The sequence below is a fragment of the Lepisma saccharinum genome, chromosome 25, assembly GCF_977018435.1.
Source record: "Lepisma saccharinum chromosome 25, izLepSacc3.1, whole genome shotgun sequence".
NCBI classification, from domain to species: Eukaryota; Metazoa; Arthropoda; class Insecta; order Zygentoma; family Lepismatidae; genus Lepisma; species Lepisma saccharinum.
Window position 1 is genome coordinate 37,523,892 of NC_139253.1, and position 8,390 is coordinate 37,532,281.

Genomic DNA, 8,390 nt, shown 5'->3' on the forward strand with positions numbered 1-8,390 from the left:
AATAATAATTTGTGGTTCTGTGGCACAAAGTCGAAATGTTTCTAAATACTGTACTTTCTATCCCAGAACACAAAACATATGCATGTGCAAGGTAAATTACAACAGAGGAAATATGATTGTATAAATTTACGAAAATACATGTTACTGGCTACTTACACGACACGACAATATAAATATATAAGAATTAAGAAATGAAAAATTCAAATACTTACCACAATACAGTAATAATAATAATAAAATATCTTTATTGAGCGGGCGAGCGTAGGTACCATACTATATGAGCGTACGCTGTTCTCTCGCGAATGCATTTCGTAAGGCATTGAAGTCCCGTAGAAGAAGGTTCCATGCTTTCTCCTTATCCTTTTGTCTTGCGCCGTCAGTTCTTTTTTAATATTATTATTTCTTTACACCCTACTACATCCATGTACTCGTCGACAAGGTTGATCAGTACATTTCTCAAATTCAGATAAGTTTGCGGCCCGAATTACTTTCTTCTCCTACACGTTGATACTTTAACACATCACACTACTCTGTGGGGTTCTTGATTGTCATTTGTTTTAGCCAACCAATCAGGTATAGCCTTACAAATTAATCTCGGATCATTTGAACGGAATATCGTGAACGTCCTTTTTCGTTGGTGCAATGCAAATCTTTAAACCAAGTTCATTTAGAGTGGATTAAAATTGATCTCGTTCATCTGAACTTCGAAATAATCGGCGTTGGTGCACGCGGCCTGAAAATTTTTCGTTTCGGTTTATTATAACAATTTCAAATATAATATAGGCCTAAACACATCCCTTCTTACAATAATGTGCATAATGGTGAAGTATCGGGTTTGAGTGTGTGAAGTGCATACATCAGGGTTGGCATGTTTAAAACAAAAGTGTTTAAAACACTTTGTTTTAAACGTTTAAAACACACGGCTTTGTTTTTTTTACAAATGTTTTAAACGTTTAAAACAATGTGTTTTAAACATGTTTTTTTTAGAAGTGTTTAAAACACATTTTGGTACTTGATATTTTATAGTCTATGATATTTTTTTGTTTGGCAACCCTGTCTTTTCATTGACAATCAGGGCAGTGTCTGCTGCCACGTTCTTTTTCTGCTGGAACCTCAAAAAAGATGCGCGTGGCAGTAGACTCGGTCTTTGTTTTATCGTGATTTCATCATGCTATGTATGCAATTACGTCTGTAACACATACTGTAAAGTTGTAGCGATTACTTTCACAAAAAATGTTTTAAGATTAGGTCCCTCAGCATTCTTCTAATAATAAACCTAAATGCTCTCCTAGTTAGGTTAAGTTCTATTAGCATTAAAATAACATCGTTAAATGCTTTCTAAAGAAAAAGGTTCTAAATTACCTGTACATTCATTCCCACTAACCATAAACTTGCATTTCTCTCGTCTTAATCTGTTCTTAAGATTTGTAACATCCTCTTAGCAGACGAATTACGTGGCAGCAGCAAATTTGATGCTTATTCTTACTGCTGACACGTGCGTGGCAGCAGACTCGGGCTTGAATCAGTGTCAATTAATCCGTGCTTAACGGGTCTAACTTATCGCACAACACTTGAGCAACCTTATGTTCTGACATCACGGGAGAGAGCTGTTTAATTTTGGCCGAGTCTGCTGCCAGGCGCGTGTCAGCTGTAAGAATAAGCGTCAAATTAGCTCCTGCCACGTAATTCGACTGCCAAGAGGATGTTACAAATCTTAAGAACAAATGAAGACGATAAAAATGCAAGTATATGACTAGTGGGGATCAGTGTACAGGTAATTTAGAACCTTTTTCTTAGAAGGCATTTAGTTATATTATTTTAATGCTAACAGAACCTAACCTAACTACGAGAGCCTTAAGGTTTATTATTAGAAGAATGCTAAGGGAACTAATCTTAAAACATTTTTGTGTAATTAATCGCTAAAACTTCACAGTATGTTTCACGGACGTAATTGCATACATAGCATGATGAAATCACGATAAAACAGTCTGCTGCCACGCGCATGTCTCTTTTCGGTTCCAGCAGAAAAAGAACGTGGCAGCAGACACTACCTTTAATTTTGGCTAAATGCCTACGTTGTTAGGTTAGGCAGGCTAGCTATGTATGCACAAGGTAGCAACACTGTTGTGCGACAAGAAGGGCCCGTGTTTTACTGTAGAAATCGAAACTTCTCAGTTCTTTGTTTCGTACCGTCCTGTAAGTTTGAGACTGGTGGAAGTATCTGAGGCTGTGTCCGAAAGCTGCAAGACCATACTTGAAGCGAGCATACTTCGAGAGCATACTCGCAGTGCGGTCTTGAAGCCTGGAAGCGGAAAGCTTTCGAACTGCACTTCGACTGCAGCGCCAACACAAGTGAGGAATGCAACAAAAGTTGCTTCGAAACTAAAATTATCAAACATAGACTGTATGTGCCACTTTTGTTTTCCGTGAACAACACACACATGACTCGGCGTGCAGTTTATATAACACAGCACGTTATTAATTATAGAAATATGAAAGAAATTTGCTCTTTCAAATTAATTTTCACACATTCCGCAACATGGTTTACGATCGCGGGAAAAGTAATTGTTTTCTCACTTTTAAACACCTTCTCACTATAGAAGAAAGAAACCACGCATATATGAATAAAACCAATAAATAAAATTACATGGTATTTTAAAAACTTGTTTACTTACATTTCCACACAATGGAAGAACTACAACTACCAGCTGATTGACTTCAGACGTCCATTTTTTTAACAAATGAAAATCAAGCACAGATCGCAAGTGTGCACCACTCGTGTGCTGCGTCCTCTGGTCTTGTACACTCGTTTGCTTGGCGCTTTCGAACTGCACTAGTTGACGTCACTTCCGTCAAGACTGTACTTCAAGTATGTACTTTGTACCTTTGTACCTTTCTATTGCGATATGATTCATTGGTTTGTATAACTGAATGAAGCGCAGACGCTTACTTTTGGTAACACAATTTTGTACTTTGGATAGATAAATTGATCTGGAGAATCTATTATGACACTGCAGGTTGTTTTCTCCTATATAAACTGTTGAGGCAGCAGGAAATATTTCACCCTTATTTTTCCACGACGAAGATAGTAATTGTATAATATTTAGTTTCTTCAAATTTAGATGAATATGAATCCTAACCTACTTCAGCAGTGGCGGAAAAAGGGTGCTATTTACCCTACTTTTGTCCCTGCAGTAGAGGTGTGCGGGGATCCCGAAAAGTCGGTACCGGGATCGGGGGGGGGGGGGAATCCCGTCCCGATCCCGACTTTTCGGGGTTTCAAGCGGTAGGGAAATGCAGAATGGTCATTTGAAAAAGTCGTCAATTCTCGACATTTTCTTCTGTAAATGTATGTCTGGAACGTATCGGAAATTGTTAGTTTTTGTACCAGAAGTGCAAAAACAAACACTTAAGATGAAAATTACGTGTAGAATTCGAGATTTTAAGAGCTTCGGGAAATTTCGAACATATCCCGTCCCTAAAATTTCCCGACTTTGTAGTGAAATTGAGAATTTTTCCCGTCTCGAATGTCGGGATTTAAAGAATTTCCCGTCCCGACCCAAAAAATTCTGTCCCGCACCCCCCTTCCCTGAAGTATGGTAAACATTATCTCCAAAGGGATATAAACTGTTCTTGCAGCTACTGTACTTTAGTAATATAGTTTCATAAAAATGAGTATTTTCTCTAGAGGGTGTGCGAGACAGAATTTTTTTTTGGTCGGGACGGGAATTTTTTTAAATCCCGACATTCGGGACTGGAAATAGTCGCCATTTTCCAACAAAGTCGGGAAATTTTCAGGACGGGAAATGATCGAAATTTCCCGAAGCTCTGAAAATCTCGAATTCTACACGTAATTTTCGTCTTAAGTGCTTGTTTTTGCACTGCTGGTACAAAAACTAACTGCTCGGGAACCCGAAAAATTGGGATTTTTTTTTTCCAGATCCCGGTCCTGACTCTTCGGGATCCCGCACACCCCTAATTTTTTCTTTAACGACTTTAACTATAATTTACTGGGAAAAAGATTGACTTTCTTTTGTTTAAAACACCTGTTTAAAACTTGTTTTTTTAACTCATGTTTAAAACAAAAAAAAATGTTTTAAACAAAAAACAGTTTGTTTTGTTCTTTTTTTTAAAAAAACACAAATTTGCCAACCCTGGCATACATACCGTAAAATCAAATCTTCTCTGCACGGTTTATAAAGAAGAAAAACAGCCTCTCGATATAAACTTGTAAATTTCAAACATGAAGAAAATCAGTGACGTGCGGTGACGTCGACACTTGGGGTAGCAATGAGTGGCGTGCCCAACGCCTTTTAGGCCCCAGTATTCCTAAAAGAAGAACGTCAAAGACAGGAAAAATTGCAAAGTTAGGAATGACTACAAAAATTGTATACATAACTTCCACCCACTTTCGAAAATCAAAAACGATTTGACTTGACTACTGAGTCAGAGATGCCGGTTTTGAATCTCAGCTTGGCAATGGGTGATCTTTGTGTGTCCCTTCATCAATTTTATCGTATCGTCTTTGCGATTAGCCAAAAATGGCGGAAAGCGAAGTAAAATAATCCAAATCAAACAATCAATCAATGAATGGTTTGATTTGATTAGCTTTTTTGACACATTTGGTTAATCGCGAAGATGATACGACAAAATTAATGGAGGGACAAACACAAAGAACACCCATGTCCAGGTAGGGGTTCGAACCCGGAACTCCTGGTGTCGTAGCGCGCTGTGATAACCACTCTCCCACGGTTGGTTGATTTGATGGTTGATTTGGTGTTTTAAATTCACTTTATACACAGAAAGGCTAATCGGGACTAGACCTATAGTTTAATGTGGGATCCGAACCACTATATGCCCCCAATCTGTCACAAGGAAGGGTGAACGAAATTTTAAAAAACGACAAATGTTGAGACGAACTGTTGCCTTTGCCTGCTTTTGTAGCCACTGGAAAGAAAGCATACATTTTTTGTCTGCCCATAAGACGTTCCAATTGCATAAATAGTAAAAGTACATACAAAGGAAGCGAAGGGAATCCAATCCCCTATCTGTCCTATAGGAGATAGACTGGAGGACCTGAAAGCACGGGCTTTCAACCATTGGAGCGGGGGCGAGGGGCAAGGGAGGTAGAGGCAGAAATCTTTCCTTTCCCTTCGGAAACCCGTTTCTACCTGGAACTGTGAGGCCAACGAAGAGCGAGCTAGGCCAGCTTTGCCAGCTGAACGCACCGAGGGACGAGAAGCGCGTGAAAAAAAAAGTGTTGCATATGAACTGTGGCTTCAACAATACAATAAATATTGTGATTTGAAAATAATTAGAGATTTGAGATTGATTGATCTATCTCTGCTAGACTAGCTACTCCTCAGTGCACGTCACTGAAGAAAATAATGATTTACTTGATATTTGAGGGCAACTGTAAATTAAATTACGTTCTTTTTTAACCCTGAAAATAATAAACATCCTACTAGCATAAAGTTTCGATCTTAAATAAACGGATGGTTTTTTTAATTCGGTAGAATTATGAATGATGACTTGTCTTCAGTTGGATGCAAGCGCAGATGTGATTCTGGAAACGTTCATGTCTTTTCACTGCATTATGAAAATTGCTCAAGTCACTGTAGCTTGTATAGTTCCATGTTCCTAAATTTGTATTGAACAAAACACATGGCCAACAACATAATTTATTAAGATCATTGCTGCCACATAACCACATAATATTGTTGTACTGAGATGTTTTAAACTGCCTAATGAAAACTTTGCTATCTTTCTTAGTTGGTTTGGTTATTCACAGTTCAGGACACGGTCGCTCATGATTCACAATCACAAGCTCCAACTTTACACCATTTGTTCTCGAACTGAATGGTTTTGAAAGAAGGTCCCTAATCAAGGCCTTACCTGCAGCACTGCAAATCGATGACTCTTCTGGTATGTCAACCATGGCGGAAATTTTCAATGTAGAATCATACTTTCACACCAGGTACAAAAACACGACACAAAGAACAGAAAAAAACAGCACAATATCACAGTAAAAAAAAAACACGCATCCGCAGCACCCACGTTTCTAAATTAACCTTCCTTTTCACCCTACCTCACCCTACCTGCAATGTTACATACCCTACATATTTCCGAGTAACTGACCACATGACGAATATGTTCAAGTTTCGGTTGTGATTTAATTTCTTATAAATTGCATACGACTGGTGATCACTGCTGACTAACTTCATAATGTAATTTGTTGATTACTATTGTAGTGCCACCCTAAATTTGTTATTTTTTCTTATTTTTTATTATATAATTTTGGCTTTTCGGTTTTCTTTTATCAGTTAGTTTACCAGTTTTTTTTTCAAAGTCGCACCCAGTCCCTTGCTTGGCCTGGCGAGAGGGAGAACCGGGCTCTTCAGGCAAGTTACACTGGCTAGGGTGTCCTTTTTTTTCCTTAGTTTTTTCTTCCTTTTGGGTATTTATTTGTGTGTTTGTGTGTGTGTGTTAGAGCCACTGTACAAGGCTAAAACCGGCAACATTGGAAGAACACAGGGGAAGTTTGGGCGTCTTTGGGGAAAGACGGGACACAAGGATATAGAGGTGAGAGGAGTGAGGAGCTGTATTTGGAAGTGTGGCTAAACTTTGCGTATGGCATCCAGCGATGCAAGGAGACACTTTACCAAAGTAGGTGAAGTGTGGCGGTTGAGCAGCTGGCAGCACCGTGCAGCGCAAGGAGCGGTGTTTTGTTCCTGTGTAATTCGAGCTACTTCCCCGTGTTAATCACAACATGTCCCAGGAGCATCAGCCACCAAAGTAGGTGAAGTGCGATTTGTGACAGCTGACAGCACAGTGCAGCAAGAAGAGCTGTGTTTTAATTTTGTGTAAATGGAACTACTTCCGTGTGGTTACTGAACAATACATGAAGCAGATCACACCATGTGACCGGAACATCAGCCAACCTGACCTGAAGCAAGACCATCTTGAGATTCAGGCCGCAGCGCTCAGTCAACACGTCATCATCTGTAGGCGATCGTCTTAATGGTCGTGTAAACCAAAGTAAGTATATATATAGTTGAGAAAGTAGCGCAGTCTTCCCTCCCGAAGCTGAAAAAAGAGGGTCGTGGGCGGTCCCAACCCTGACGTCACTCACAGGACAGGGGTGACTCTGTCACTGACCTTTCCGCTTGTTATAGGATCTGCATTTGTGCGAGAGAGTGTGAAAGTGCCTTGTTTTTCCTTTTTCTGTAGCTTGTGTGATAGTGGAGAATTTTTTTTTTGCAACAACAATAACATTTAAGGAAGATGCCGTGCAATTGTGCTGTTGCTTTGTGCCCGAACAACGCAAGAAATACTGTAGGTGTAAGCTACTTTTCGTTCCCAAAGGATCCGATTACGTGCAAGATATGGGTTTCAAAGTGTAAGAGGTTAGATCCTGTTAACGCCAAAACAGCGACAGTGTGCTCATCGCATTTTCTGGATGCTGATTACGAACGGAACTTAAAAGCAGAACTGCTGAGCATTGCCTGTAGACCGCAACTTAATAAAAACGCTGTACCAAGTTTAAATTTGCCTGGTTGTGTGGTGAATTGTAGTAGTGTGCAACAGCCAAATGACATAATTGATCGAAGTGGACGTGCCAATAAACGTCAGATTAGAAAGCGAGCATTGGAAAAACTTGAAGAGTTGTCTCCTCGCAAAAGAATTTGCATGGCACATAATTCAGAGACTTTGAGTACTGGAAATATATCCAATCTGCAACAAGATAGTGAGTTCGAAACGCTGACAAAGAAATTAAAATGTGCTGAAGAACAAATAAAGAAACTGCACACACTACATGATGAAAGTGCTAAGAAAGTAAACAAAGTAAAGAAACAATGCAATCGTTTATTACATAAAGTGAAGAATTTACAAATTAGCAATAAAAGTTTGAGGCAACAGTTAGTAAAACTTCACAAATCAAAGCAATCTGCTTTCAATGTGTCTAAGAAAGTAAGGGAAATTCTTCGACCAGTGTTTTCCTCCAACCAAATCGAATGTCTTCTTAGCCACAAAAGCAGACCGAAACTGTGGTCGAGAAGTGATATTGTAAGTGCATTAGCACTTAGGCATGTGTCAAGAAAAGCTTACACCTACATGAGGAAAAATATGAAAATCCCTCTTCCAAGCATTTCCACTTTGCGTCACTGGACAAAAAGTTTCAAGTGTAGACCAGGTCTTCTGAAAAGTGTTATTGATGTTATGAAGAGTTATGGAGAATCACTTCAAACACACCGAAAGTGCTGCGTATTATGCTTCGACGAAATGAATATATACTCCAAAGTTGCGTACGATGCTGAGAGTGACACTGTCATGGGACCGTTCAAGAATGCACAGGTAAATAATGTATTACTTTACTTACAAGTAGAATT